The 16,129-nt window shown below is 36.4% G+C and overlaps 1 pseudogene; it reads left to right on the top strand.

Annotated features, from left to right (window-relative positions):
• Window positions 1-12,337: 12,337 nt before the first annotated feature.
• Window positions 12,338-16,129, top strand: part of LOC149176794 (uncharacterized) — a 35,872-nt pseudogene continuing 32,080 nt past the window's right edge.

Below are 16,129 nucleotides of genomic sequence, written 5' to 3'. Positions count from 1 at the left end.
GTGCATTTGAGTTAGCAAACCCTTATCAAACATTTTTTCTTTTTCTTTACAATAGTAAACTAACTAGATCTAACCTTATTACATCCAAGGGCTCAGCTTAAACAGTTGAGCTCCTTTTATTTACGCTACCTAATCTACTTATCTGCCAAGATTAAATAGTTTGGTCAGATTTTATTCTCTATTTATAGCCATAAAATTTAAACATGAAATAGCCAAGTTTAAACATTTTGACTATCATGGATTGTGGCAAAGATTAAAAACTGTACACAATCATTTATTTTGCACAAAAAGTAAAAAGTAGTGGCATTTTGACTTGCACACTTTCATGGTATTTTCTTTTCTTGGGGTTCATACTTTTAATCTTTTTTTTCCTTTTTATTCTTTTTGTCCTTTGATTATTCTTTTAGGAAATACCCTCTTTAAATTATTTAATTTTTTGAATATGGAAAACATTTGCAAAAAGAAAAGGTATGACATATTACGGGTTTAATCTTAGCCATTCAAAAATTATGACTCCTATTGGTATAGGAACCTAATAGACTCTAAACTTGATTACATTATGAAAAAATGAATTTTTACCTCCTAAGGAATATTCTTAGCATCTTAAGATTCTCTACAAAAATTATGTCTCGAAAAGCGTGCCATCATGGTTCCACCCTCTGGCCCTGCGTCATGGTTCCACCTCTAGCCTAGCTCGCAGTTCCAACGTTCTGCACAGTTCTGTTCAAATCCGGCCTCTGTGCAAATGAGAAAGAATGGATTTTTAAATATTTTTCCTTGGCAGAGATATCAACGAAAAGGCCATTGGGCCAATGGTAATATTGGCGGTTTGTTAACAAGGGGTTGGGGGATCAAATCCTGCCCCTTCCAAAAATAATAGTAGTTAACAACTTTTGAAACGTTTAACCAAAGTTTTGTTTTAATATTGGGGCGCGGTTATGTCATCTTAACATGGTGCATTATTTAAATGTTTGTTGTAACATTGACATGGTATCGGTTTGGTGTGGGTGGAGTTGATGTGGGACCACCACGTGGGTGGTGGTTCGATTCCCACCGATTTTTTTATGTTTTATAACACACACACACACACACACACACATATGGTAATGTTTGTTTGGTTATGCGGTTGGGTGGTTGTAGGTTCGGCAGGGTCATGGCCGCCAACCTATTTGTTAATAAAATTTTGTTTTTAAATATATATATTTGGGGTCCGATGGAGGTGGCGGGGGTCATGGCCCGGTACCTATTTTAATATTATTATTTTTATAATAATAGGTCATTTTTTTTATTTTGTCTAATATAAGGGATATTAGACAAATTAAAGAGGCGACAATTTCAGCCGCTCTCAGGAGCTAAGTTCCCACACCGGTTGACGGTGAATTTTTAGGACACTTAAACCTGGCCCATTGCCCAACTTTGACCAAAACTTTGACTAGCTCTATCTCCTTGATACGAGCTTGTATTTGAGTGTCATTCACATCGTTGGAATCAGGGCGACGAGCACTTTGATCTGGTGCTCGTTTGGAAAAAATATGACCACTTTGAATTTTGACCCTTTCTGAGTCCTCTGGGACTTCTGCATGTGTTTGGAGCCACCTAGATCACTCATGCAAACATAGTAGAATAGACAACAAAATGTTGTCAAACTTTTCAAATGCACACAACCTACATGATTGTACCCAGAATCTCATTGACAACAATTGTAGTGGAATACAAATTTTCATCCTTACCCTATTTTTCTCAATTTCATGAATACCATCTCCCATGGCACTATTAGGATTTATCATTCTACCCCTTGAATGATTTCTTTGTTGTCTATCCATTATCCTACCATGGATGATTCCACGGAATTAATGCTAATGAACTTGATCATTTTTCTTATTCAATAGTAGGTTCTTGTGTACCATATTTCCAATCCATATCCATCATTGGTTCTTGTGTGACAGTGTTAACATTTTATTGGGAATTTTCTATATATTTTGGTATACATACATGCTACATCTATGCTTAAATTCATGTTGAATATCACCTTGAAACTTTTCAAACAATGATTGTCTCATTTTCAAAATTGCATTTCTCATAAAAAGGCCTTAAAACACATGTCTCTATTGGTTAGTCAAGAGAAATACAAAGTGATATAACTTGTGATATTTTAATCCATGGTTTGCTAGATCAACTTATTAGTGTCATTTTAATTCCCACAACCAACATATCTTCAAAAATAACCTTTTAACAATTATGGTGGAGTTCCAACAATTTGATTTGTAGCATTATGTACATGGAGTTATAACAAATTCAAAAACATAGACATTTTATGGAAGCTACACTTCATATTGAGGTGATTTTCAGTGGGTGTTTTCATCACCAATTAATGTCCTCATCTTCCAAAAATCATAACAAACCATTGCACAAATCCTTAAATATAACAAATAAGTTGCTACGAAAATTTCAACAAGGTTTTATAGGTGTACCAACAAACTGTTATAGGTGTAACAACAACCTTTGTTAAAAAAATACTCACAAAGTGCAAACTAGATTTCGATGAAGCTTTTGGGAAAGTTTCCACTATTTTAATGCTTCTCCACACATAAACTTAGAGCATTATGATGCATGAATATCGAGATATAAGTAAAAAGGCTATAGGTTATGATTTTTAAATTTTCAAAAATTATAAATCAGTTTTACCAAAAACTTTGCAGGTTTGTTCATATTACCTTAATACATCCCTCCAAATTTCATCGAATTATGATGCATGGATCTCGAGATATCACCCAAATGGATGTAGTTGATGATGCTTAAAAATATAAACTGGGTTTTCTTGAAACTTTGTAGCTATCAAGCCTCTAAAATTGCCTCTTTTTGACAATTTATCTCCTATATTTCACTCATTTTTCCACTTATCTTCATATCATGTAGCTTTATTTTTTATTTAAATGTCATTAGAGCCATACACATGAAGTAATAAGGTAAAAGTCCATTGTTTCTCAAATATATATATGTTTCTTTGTGAAATAGACTTGATTAAGCTTTAAGTTACCCAATCCAACATATTTTGTAGCTCCACTAATATTCTCTAGCTAATTCAAACGTTTTATAAGATTCCATATGCTACAAATCAGCGAAAGCATACAAGAAGTTTCCAAATGGTGTCGAGATCGTGATCCACATATCAAGAACGGATGGAATTTCATGGATCCACCGCAACACTAAAGTCAAACTCTCAATTAAAACATTACTTGACACATATTTAGAAGGCAGAACATCGAGCGAGATTCTTGTGAAGTGAGCGAGATCTTATGATTTGAAGAAGGCATGGTATATGAATATTGATGGTGTGTTCCTTTCGCAATTTGTTTTGTTGATAGAGAATCATGAAAAGGAAGACTCTGTTAGGAATAAAATACTGAGATGTGGGTTTATATATCTAGTTTTTAGCCAATAGACTCTCATAATGTTTATTTTGAAGACCTTATAAATTTCTTCATTTGGAAGCGAATAGAGAATCTTGACAGTCAAGTTAAATTCCAGATATTATTGTTTTTCAAAACTCTGTGTACGCACTTCCAGTAATATAATCTTAGTTATGGCTACCTTTTATAAGTATTGGTGATTGATTAAAGTTCATGATCTGAGTTTTACAATTACTTGTGCATCTCAGGACGACCCCCTGAAGAAGTACAAGCTAGACATGTTTTATTTTCAATTACAATTCACTTGATTTCTAATGCTTTGTTTCATTTAAAGTTGTAGATTTAAATTCTCTACTTTTATTCCTTGTTTTCATATTCTTTTTATGTTCATTTCTTTCTTTTTCTTTTACAAATAAAGCACTTGAATAAAAAATAAAAATAACCAAAATATTTATTTATTTGCTCCTAGATTTAAATAGTCTTAGATTTATATGTAATGAATAGACATGAATGGTTCTAATTTTGAATGTGCACACCAATAATCTCAATTTTCCTTTATAGATGCAATTCTAGTTCAATCCTTTGTTTATAGTTGTATAATAGACTACCTTTATTTTCCATAGCATGGAGTTCATTTCCTTTCTTAGAAATAGAATTTGTTTTGCTTTTTTAGAAATAGAATTTCATTTATTTCCTAGAAAGAGACTTTATTACACTCTAGAATAGAATTGTCAAATGAATTTACATAGAATAAGCTTTATGGTTTCCATAGAATAGATTGATTTTCATGGGTCATTAGACTAAAATATTGAATGAGAACTTAGAACTTTCGAAAGATTTCATAGCACAAAATTTCTTCCATAAATTTACATTTATTGTTCCTATAAAAGACTATGTCATTTCTATTCAATATATTAAAATTCCATTACTTTCTAGCCTAGGATTTACTATTTTTCCTAGATACAAGTTTTATCTTGTTCTCTTAGAAATTGTGTGTGCTCATTTTTATATATTCATGACTGTGATTTCCTACAATAGATTAGATTTCCTTTTAAAATGAAATTCAATTTCCTAGAATATATTGTGCAAGTGTACTTCACAAGTGTATGAACAAGGATTGATAATTTAATGTCAAGTAATTTAACCAACAATTAAATTACCTAATAGTAGGTTTCTTCATCTTACCTTAATGATTTCCTCCTCTAAGTTTTGTGGAAATCCGATGCACTATTTGGGAAATATTGACAAGTTAATTTTTTCATTTTATATGGAAAAATAGTGCAATTAAATGAGAAATTATCAATCCATGTTTTGCAAGTATTTCTCCCCCATGCCTATGCTTTTGCATGTTGATGTGGATGAAGTAGAGTTTTCAACTTGAGAGTCGACCAACTTGCACTTGTAATGTATAACCAATAAAACCCAGGGTTTTCATTTGAGGTTGCTATTACATCATTTGTAGTCTGTGGGGATGCAAAAACAAGTCACAAATCAATTGAATCCTTATAAGACATTGTCCATAAGTGTGTTTGCACAACTATAGTTAAAATTCCCATAAAATAGAAAATTGTTGATTCTTTTGAGGTAGTTATACTCATAATATAGGTTAGGAACACAATTCTATTGGTAGCAAAGTTTTTATTGGAAAAAAATGAGAATTGAAGTAACCACATTCTAAAGAAGGTGGGTACATGGTCCATACGACTTTGATTATTTGTAGTTAGTTTTGAGTTACTAATACTAAGGAGAAAATTGAATAAAAATTCAATCTCTAGATGGAAGCCACATACCAATATGTTCATTGAATGGATGATTGAAAATAGGCTTGGGCGTGACATTTGTAAGGAAAGAAAAGTGCAAATACAATATACAATGAAGAGAATGCTTGTTGGGACTGAAAAAACATGAATCATGCAAATGCTGAGAAATAATTTAATCTTTCTTGCTCAGTGATGTAGATGGGTGGGTTGTTAAGACATGAGGACTTAAATAGATATGATAAATAGATACAAGATGAGACAAAATGAAATTCAAAGCTTAGAGTAGTCTCTTATCATTATCCCCTAATTTTTTAGCAAATCAAAATGTTTCGAGCTGATTTTTACCTCAAGTTTCACCAAGCATGCTAATAAAGGAAATCCAATTCTAAAATAGAACATTGATGTTTGATGAAGGATTCTTATAAATACATATTTATAGTCATCCTATAACTCCACCTATGAAGTAATGGCATCAATGTAACATGGATACTGAAGCTTTTGAAGGGGTGAAGGAAAGAATCATTGCTTCTATGGATGTCCAACATTTGGTTTGATTCTTTCCATTTCCAAAAACGAAAGGCTACAACTGTTGGAAAATGAATGAAGGAGTATTTTTTGAACTTATAAGATTCATTTTTACCATCCATAGACTGTAGCAAAACTTCCTTCCCCAAAACTAAACAATTTTCCACCAATTTCCCTACCATCCAAATTTTTACAAAACATTGCATGAGTAGCTTAAGTCAGTAATTCATCATCTCAATAACCTCATTATAAATAAAAGTGCCATAATCATGTTCAATACAATGGAATTAAGGAAGGATGAAAATATGTTACAAATAATCTAAAAATGATGACAAGAAGATACATTCCTAGGATGAATGAGTTATCTATATCTTTGTCCCTCAAAGTATTACCATTATCCATGTGTATAAAATGATCCCCCTTATATGGGGAGATTAAATCACCTATGCTAAGGGTCCCACTTCCATGAAAACATCCTTATTCTCCAAAATATATAGTTTCAAAGCAAAATACTTGAAGGAACTTAAAACCATTCTCTAAAAGTTGAGATATGAGGTTTATTATTCCTAGCTTTAAATTTAATGACAATTGTTTCATAATGTTTCCCAAGGCCTTCACTTGAAATGAGTTATATGTGTTCCAATATGTGTTCCTCATCTCTCTTATCTGACATAGCCCTGCTTCCAACAGGCCTATTCAGTACCTCAGCAAGTTTTCATTGGTAGTATACAAGCATAGCCCCATTGTTAACATGCATGTTTAGTACCCACACGACTTTACCTGTACTTTGTGATACTTCCTTTTATTATTATTTTTATTTCTTTATTCTTGTGAATATTCTTACATATATACCACTCAAAAGATTTCAAATAATGTATACTTCTCATTAGAAACTTTCATAGTGTAAGGAAGTTGGGTGGTACGAGATTATTTTAGATTTTCTAGGAACATAACTCATTTTTCAAGTTTAGCCCATGGGAGACACCATTCAAACAATCTTAAATACTAGCTATTTAATGTGTATTGGAATGAAGCATTTTGGATGATAACTGAAAGGACCCTGTAGTTGATCATGCTAGATTTCTCATGAAGTATTATTGAGGTTCTACAAGGGCAATCAACGATATGAGTTTTTTTGACAATACCCCTTAGAGGAACTTGGAAATATTTCTTGGATAACAACTTTTATAGAAACTAGACATATATGGTTTATTCACCTGATAAATGCATTGATTCTTGTTACAACCCCTAAATTCCCCATATAACTATAAGTTTATGGACAGGAAGTACCAAGCATGACAGTGATAGCTCCTACCCCCCCTGTTACAAGTCTATTTGGGCACACCACTCCCAACATTAAGATCAGTACTCTTAGGGCTCATCAAACCCTAATTCAGTTGTTACATGCCCTAGAGAAGTCAACTCATTGAATGCCTCCTTTTATGAAGTTTCATGGCTTGAAGCCTTCTTGAAATGCCTCCTTGGGACACTAGCGCAATCTAAGCCTTGACACAAGGTGCTGTAGAGCAGGTAGGCCCATTGTGGCCTGCACTGCAGTGAACATAGGCCCTATTTAGCCTACGCTAGGCAAGATTGAGAGAAATTTGCATTGGGTTCTAGGAATATTCCTTCATTCTAGATGATTCTAGAAGGTTCCCATCTCTTGTCGCCTCCTATGAGCTTGAAATTGGATAGGCTAAGGATCCATTAACCTCCTATCCTCTCATCCCTTGCTCCATGGAAACTAACTCCACGTTTGGAAGGTCATTCAATACCATCATTTATGACAAAACCACCTCCATTTCCTATAAATTGAGCACTCATAATAGTGATAATGGGGGCTAGAATCTAAAGTTTGTAAGGAAATTTTGTTGGTTTGAGGATTGAGTTTATGTTAAGCAATGTTATGCTGCTCGAGTGTTGTGCTTTTGATGTGGCAAGGGTTGGACTAAAGCTAGAGGAGTGGCACAAAATCGAAGTGTATTGGGTGAAACTCTTCCTTCTACATTAATAAAGAGCTTATTTATTTTCTCATATGATTTTCCATATTTATGATGATTATGTGTTTCAATGTCTTCAGTTCCATTGTTTTATAGTCGATAGATCATGTATGCTTTGATCGTTTCTTCTTTATGTTTCTATTGATGCAGGTGCCTTTTGAGCGGATTTATTTCAAGTGGGAGTGATGAGAGTGATTCAAAAGATATTTAAGAAGTGAAAGGAAACAAGTAAGTTCCTCCATCTAATCTATCTTCTATAAGAAAAGGTCAAACTACTTCCTTTTTGTTGTTCTAGGTGTAGTCACCCACCTAGGGAAGATGTGTTTATCCGTAGATGCAAATTCCATGTAACAAATTGGATACCATACTAGGGAAGGATTATCGTTCTTGGTGGCTTAGCCTCATCATATTACACGCTAGTAGAATTTTCTTGACTTTGCTGATTTTATTTCAGTCTTTTTGAAGTGTTTTTGTTAAACACACATGGGTAGCAAGAGAGATATGAAAGATAAAACATGCAGTACAATTTTATTAACAAATGGTTTACATTTATAGTACATGTAGTGACCGTTGGGTTTCACATCGCAAGGTCTCTTGGACTGCTTTGGTCTATTCGACTTCCACACTAACCCATTAAGATTTAGGTGTCCAACATTCCCCCCCTTAATCCGAAGGGTTATGTATGAGTCCAAGAAGAGAGCTGTAATAAAAAATGTGAAAAAAATGCATGGTAGCACTAGGCTGAATGTGCTCTATGAAATGTTGGTATAAAGGGCGGTGGTTTAAGGATGACCACCAACACTGGAATGCTTAGTGCAGTTCCTGGAACTCTTCCAAAACTGGCAAGAAACTGAAGTTTTCTGCTAGAGGAAGTGATCCTATTGTTTTAAAGAGGGAAACCTTCGACCATGAAAGGGAGGCCTCACCTCACATAAAAGGGAGAACTTCAACCTGAAAAGGGAAGTCTCAACCTGTGATGGTTTAAGGATAACCAACAACTCTGGAATGCTTACTGCAATTCCTGGAACTCTTCCAAAATTGGCAAGAAGCTGGAGTCTTCTGCTAGAGGAAGTGTTCTCAATTTTGTTCCTGGAATTCTTCCAAAACTGGCAAGAAACTGAAGTATTCTGCTAGAGGAAGTGTCCCAGATTGCCAACTGAAGGCATGTTCAGGGGCATCTTTGTCTCTGACTACAACTCTGAAACTGGTGTGGCAGGTTGTGGCTCAGGCTCGCTTGATGTGGCTTTGAAGCTTGTAGATGACCATCATTTGCCCCCTTGTCAGATACAAGGTGAGATGATGGAGAAAACTCGACTGCAAGACTGTTCAATATTCTGGAACAAGTTCTGACATGTGTTTGGAATATCTTCTTGGTTGTTGATGCCCATTGCCAAGAAGCGATCCATCCAAGTTAAATCTTTGTTCTTGCAGGACGTTTGTTTCTGAAGCATCTGTGTGAAGAATGGCTAGTTTTATGACAGTGCTTACATGGATGAAGATCAAAACAGTGATCTTTCAAATGGCCAACTCGGTCATAGTGTTGGCATTTCACGATCTGTTGTTGTTGTTGCTGTTGTTGCTATGGAAGAGGGGCAGAATCTGGAACAGCTGGAGGTGAACTGTCATGAGGAGCGGGTGAACTGTCATGAGGAGCAAGTGAATTGTCATGAATAAATCCAGCACTTTGAAACTGAATGGGCTTGGCATAGTCTGGAATATGAAAGGACACGTCCTTGTCATATCCAAGACTAGTTCTGTGCTTGTTGTGGACAAGCTGTTCCCAAGGTCTGATGATGGGCTTGGGAAGTGCAAGTTGAATTTCTGCATCTGCATGTACAATTGCTGCTTTATTGGGAACTAAATCTGAACCAACTGTAACATTATTGACTTGCTTCTGATGGGTTGCAGTCTCAATGTTCTGAACAGAAACATGTTCAGAATGATGACTCTTTTGTTTTAATTCTTCTTGCTGAAGCTGAGACTCCAGCTGCAAAAATTCAATGTTTTCTTGTACATTTTTCAAACAGATTTGAATGTTTGCGACAATGGCTTTATCAATCATAATTGTATTGTCCATGGTAGAATGTATTAGAGTATTCAGTAATTCTAATACAACACCCATTCTATCCATTTCACAATAATATCACTGCAAAAAAAATTGATTGGTGTACCACTTTGTCTTCAAAAAATCTTCAAGTATGTAGCTTTTCAATATACTTCCATATACCATGCAATTTCATACCATATGATATATATATATATATTCAGGAACTTATTCTGTGCAAAATTACACAGAAAAACATCTTAGCCAACAAATTGTAATAAAGAAGTAGCTGGGAAGTAGAGAACCTGGTTACACAATGAGATCTCTTCAACAAACTAAATCAATATATGACAACCCAAACATTTGCAGAAGTCATAACACTTGTCTTATAACTTGAATATCTATGTATTTCAGCCGCCAGACTTGAATTTCAAAACCCCTTCAAATAGGAAGACCAGTGTGAAATTCTAACATTGCTTTGAGTCTGCTCAAAGCTTGAAGTCAAGAACATAAAGAATTTCATTCCATTTCAGTCACCATAGACTTGATATTACACCTTCAATCTTCATCATCATTGTATACATAATTGCAAACCGCTGACAAAGCACCCGTGACCGGTGAGGATCGAACGAGGGAAATCACAAGACTGTGAATTAAGTCCTCAATTTGCCTGAAAGACCGTCGGAAGCTTTGACAGACAAATCTCTTTCAAGGTTTAATATTCTTTGCCTTATATACAAAGTTATATTGAACCACAGGCCTGAAAATAGGAATCACAGATATCATATCAGAGTTTACTGTGCAATTTTGGAGAAGGAAAACTAGCCTTAGACATCTGTATGATAGTGAAACCCTCAAAAACATATGCCAAATATTCAAGGCCGCAGGTCCATGCAACTGTTCAGATAGGTGCCCTAAAGGGCCGAAAATTATCAGAGGCACTCCAAAAGAACTTCGGTTTGATTGTAGTCTGTAGCCCAAACATACTTCAGATTTGTCCTTCAAGTAGAAGCCAAAATGCTGAAAGAATCAATCCAAAACAGGGTGTGAATCTTTCTCAGAGCTGTCTGTGAAGTAAACTTGAGAAAACCCAGTGGAACCCTACCAAAACATAACACAAGAAGATAAGCCCAAAACCATTTCAGAATTCTCGGCCTCCAAGAAAAATTTTCAAGACAGCTCCAGGTCGATAGATTGTAAGAGCGAATGCCAAAAGATCAGCGTACAAAATCCTTTTTATGGTGCGCATCACCCACAACTCTTCTCCAATTCCCAGCAATGGCAGTCAACTTATCAAGGCTTGCTGCATCAGCAACAAGTTCCCGAATCCGAAAAACAAATGGATCTCAAATCATCACATTCAAGATCATTTTCTGCAAGAATCTCTGGAATGTGCTCATCACCATTCATATATTCTCAACACGAAACGCATGGACTCTTCTCAACACCATTCAAACGCACATCATATCAACAGCCATTCAGTAACGCAACGTTAATATTCAACACTATTCAAACGCACAACGTTAATATTCAATAGGCATACAATAACGCACAGCGTTAATATTCAACACCATTCAAACGTTCAACATTATACCATATCAATTCACATAGAAATGGCTCAAATAACGTTATGGGACAGCGTTAATACCACAGTTTAATGGGACAGCGTTAAAACAGCGTTTATACGCATTCAAATGGAAACCATTTGATTTAAGGTTTCGCTACTTATTCTTGCCTGAAAATAAGAACTGAGATATGGTTTGAGCGAAGTTCTGTTGTTTGGATAGTGTTCACTGTTCAACTTTCTTCTCTGCATTAATCCCTTGAAGAAACAATCACGAAAAAAGTGGAGATCTTTGAACTAGCAATTTAAAACAAGGAGGCTATGGACGAAGATCAGCTAATCTCGATCTGAATAAGGCTGACGAGGGAGTTGAATATGATTATCAGCCTTATAAAGAAGAGCCAGAGAAGACTGAAAGCAATGGCAATCATCAAGTTCAAGCTCTTGTTCAATACCTACCTATGAAGATCGAAATGAATAGAAGTCCCGAGTCAAATAGATGCTCTCCGTCTCTTTCAAAGTCGAGATCAGTCTCACCTGTTACGATACAGAACATGTCTGAAGGAAGAAGGGTGGCTTCCTCCCGTCGTAAAGATCAGACAGGGGATTGTCCTGGCAGGATGTTTGATTCACCTTGGAAATCTTCTCTGGGGCAATCACTTGCGAGAGACAGGTCGCCTTCTCCTTTAAGGGTTAAGTCACCTTCACCTGTTAAATGTATCTCCACTTCCCAGAGCAGACATATATCTTCTCCTACAAACTATAATTCGCTGTGGAGCAGGTCATTCAGGCGTACAGGCACTGCGTGGATCATTCAGGCGTTCAAATGTTCAGGGTTTGTCAAAACAACGTTCAATAATGGTGCGACTGACAAACAGGCGGGGGCAGCTGCTCATCAATCCGGCAGGTCGGACCAGCGCGTTATGGACAGAAACGTTTATGCACAGTCATAGTTGTCAGTGGTCACAGAATATGAAACGTTTATGGAGTTTGAGCGTATTCAACTGAAGAGGGCGCAGAATCATAAATAGAATATGTCAGGGCAGCGCAGGTGTGGCAGACAGAACGCAGGTATCTCATTTAACAACGCATACAAGGAGCTGGACCTTCATCGATGGTGGCGTATCAGCTTCAGCGCTAAAACAGGAAATGACAGTATGGACAGATGTGCAGTGCTGGCAGAGGTAGGTTATTTCAGGTCTGAGGAGAATAAGGCAGAGGCAGAGGTCAGGTAACACAGAACTGACATATATATAGAGACCACAAAACAAGTGGCTCAAATTGGAGCAGGACCAGCAATCGCCCGCTCTGATACCATGTTAAACACACATGGGTAGCAAGAGAGATATGAAAGATAAAACATGTAGTACAATTTTATTAACAAATGGTTTACATTTATAGTACATGTAGTGACCATTGGGTTTCACATCCCAAGGTCTCTTGGACTGCTTTGGTCTATTCGGCTTCCACACTAACCCATTAAGGATTAGGTGTCCAACAGTTTTTAGTCAAAAATTGTGCTTCAATGTCTCTTGAATTGACTCTCAGGCACCAGCGGAGTGTTGGTATTGACACAGTGCACTGCAGAGCATCCCATACCTTAGAGACAATGCATTACAATGCATTGTTTCCCTCTCTAGCCTACGATGATTCCTCTTAGGCTAGAAAACCCACCTTTGGTTTGATTTTTCCAAAGTTGTTTCTCTTGTTGTTTGCTGAAAGATCAATGATTCTTGTGGTTCTAAAATCAAGTTTTATTTCTCTTCCTAGCCCTAATTTGGCCTTGATTTTTTAGTGTTTCTTAAATGATTTATTTATCATTATCAATTCATTGTCAAGGTTAGCTTATCGTTGATTAATATTTTCTGAAAAGGAAGTGTCGTAAAGTCTTCATTTCTTTCGAAAAGGAAATGTCGTAAAGTCTTCATTTCTTGCAAAAAGATTGATTGGTTGTATGTGCATTTAGTTTCGTTTTTTTCATCTAAACATTAAGGGAATTGAAAAGAAAAACTTGCGTTATGCAATCAAAGGTTTGTGTGTGCTTGTAGGAATAATATAGGGGAATTACATTAGTTGTGCTCTTTGCTCTTTGATTAAACATTCTAATTTCTCTATCCCTTGTAGTTAAGGTTTTCATTGTTCAAAATCAAATGAAAAGAATGTTTCTCATCATAGTTGCATTCTAGGAATTGTAAAGACATCACATGGTGAACCTGAAAGAAAAACTCTTAATCAAGATCAACTTAAAAGTTATCTCAATTAACCGAATGGAGCATTGTCACCTAACGAATAATATTTAAAGGTTCTAGGCTAGAGACCTGTTCCAGCATCGTGAAACATAGAAGCTGTCATTAATTGTCTGTGATACATTTTGAGTGTGATACCTCATTCCATGTACATAAGTATATCGTAGATCATACACGTACCTTCGAGTATATAGGGCAATATTATAGTACGAAAAGTATAAAGGAATTCTCTCACAGTGCGGTTTCGCATTAGACAACGCTAACACATATTGGGCCTCCACGTACTTTCAGGTATATATGGGAGGACTACATTAGGTTGTTATCCATCCATAGGTAACCGAGTCAGTCGCCTTATACACTGTGACACACCTAACATAGCATTCGACGAGATTGTCGGCACGTATGTTAAGTCCTTGGTTTACTAAGGTAGTATATTACAGTTCACAGTTACTTGGTAATCCTTTTTCCTAGATTATCCCTCTTTTGTTTTGTTATGTTATTTTGATTAAAATTAATTAATTGGCCATGGATAACATCCTCCATGTCACTCCTTAGTTGATGTTAGGTTGAGACATATGGCAACAACTCCAGAGTTCATCGATCAAGGAATTCCTTTTGATTGGAATCCTAGTCCTTTTCCTCCTTTCATAAATATTAGTGCTCCTTATATGGCTACATTGTCCCTTCTGGGACTTACCATCGTCTTTCCACTGTGGTTTTTCTCAACCTCCTTGGCCCCGCAACATAATATTCCTACAACTGGACAAAATCAACCTTCGGTTGATCGTAAAGTTGACCCTTTACCTTCTTCGTCGGTTGTCTCTTCCTCCACTTCTTCCTCTTTGGCTGGTGAAAGTATTGATAATAGTAACCAGGTGGATAAGAAGAAGAAGAAGAAGAAAATTCAGCGAGGGGGAAACCAGTAAACCATTGATTCAAATGCAACTTCTAATGAGAAACCATCTGATAAGCCTCACAAAATTCGATATCCTTGCAAAATCTGTATGGGAGACCATTTTCTTTGAAATTGTTCTGGTATTCCTCAGGTCTTAGAAGAATGGTCTTCTCGTTCAGATCATCCTGTGTCATCAACTTCTAGAGATCATGCTGGTGACACACCATCAAGTAGTCATAGTAAAGTTCATGGAAACAAGGGTAAAGTTAAGTTTCCCTGTAGGTTATGCGAAGGAAATCACCCCATTCACCTTTGTCCCTGTTTGGATGAAGCCCAAAAACTGTTGGATTACCGTCCCGCTTCTTCGCAGCGACTTCCATCTAGTTACAGGAGACTGTCCCTTAATCCTTCACTAGTTGATGAAGTGACGGACCCAAATCAATCATCGGTCAAACACACTCTCTCTAAATGTGAATCCCATGAGTCTATACCTGACCAATCGTAGGTCGAGGAAACAGTTAACCCGATTTCACCTTCACTTAATCGTACCTTTCCTGTAGAGAGTGAGTATGATACCACTCATGTTCTTTTCGTTTCTTCAAATTCCAATGAGCTTGGAGGAAACCCTCCTCCTCCATCAAGACAAGAGGAAAATCCTCCTGTTCTCGTAATTCAAGAGGGTAATTCTCCCGTTCCTACAGTACCCCTTCCAAGTAGTCTAGTCACTTCCTTTGATTTGAATCGACTAGTAGGATGTCATCTTCCTTCTTATGTGTCATTCCATATCATAGTACAGGTTTATAATATGATTACATCTGGCACTATTATAGATGAAGGTGCATCTATGAGTATCATTTCCTCTACTTCTTGGCAAGTGCTCAATTCGCTTCCACTTGTGCCTGTTACCCAGAATCTATTGCCTTTTAACAGAGGAACCAATCAACCATTAGGGATCCTTCCTTAGTTGCCTATTACTTTGGGAGGATTTCTTTTATTATCTAAATGTGATGGTAGTCCCAGACCCTTTAGATTACAATTTACTTCTTGGGCACAACTATGTTTATGACATGGGAGCTATTGTTTCAAACTCTTTCAAGTGATGTGTTTCCCACATGAAGGCATAATTGTCACCATTTACTAGCATTCATTTCCTAGTCCAAATATGGCTTCCAGTCAACCCTCTTCCCTAAGTGGTCCTTTTGTCCCAATGGTATCTTTTCTGCCACAGGTCAATTATGTGGCAACCTGTTCCATGCCTACATCAACTGACGATCAATTCTATCATGTTGTTCATTATGTACTGGGGGCCTTGGAACTAGATCTCTCTAATGGATTCCTTACTACATATCCCTTCCAGAGCATTGTTCTCCTATCTGATGAGAACCTCTTAGAAGTCATGACCTCTTATGGGTCATGATTAAGGAATATGAGGATAGTTCTTTTACTATGTCAACCTCATTAAAAAATGAAATAGGTCCATGAGCATAGTTCCTTGTCTTGTGTCAAGCTCGTTAGAAAATGAAACAAGGAATATGAGGATAGTTCTTTTACTGTGTCAACCTCACGAAAAAATGAAATAGTTGCATGAGCATAGTTCCTTGTCTTGTGTCAAGATCGTTAAAAAATGAAACAAGGAATATGAGGATAGTTCTTCTACTGTGTCAACCTCATTAAAAAAATTAAAG

Source organism: Pinus tabuliformis, chromosome 4_1, assembly GCF_031772625.1.
Source record: "Pinus tabuliformis cultivar Carrire ecotype Pingquan chromosome 4_1, CPIR1, whole genome shotgun sequence".
NCBI classification, from domain to species: Eukaryota; Viridiplantae; Streptophyta; class Pinopsida; order Pinales; family Pinaceae; genus Pinus; species Pinus tabuliformis.
The sequence above is the reverse complement of the archived record's forward strand: the minus strand, read 5'-3'. Positions and strand labels throughout refer to the sequence as shown.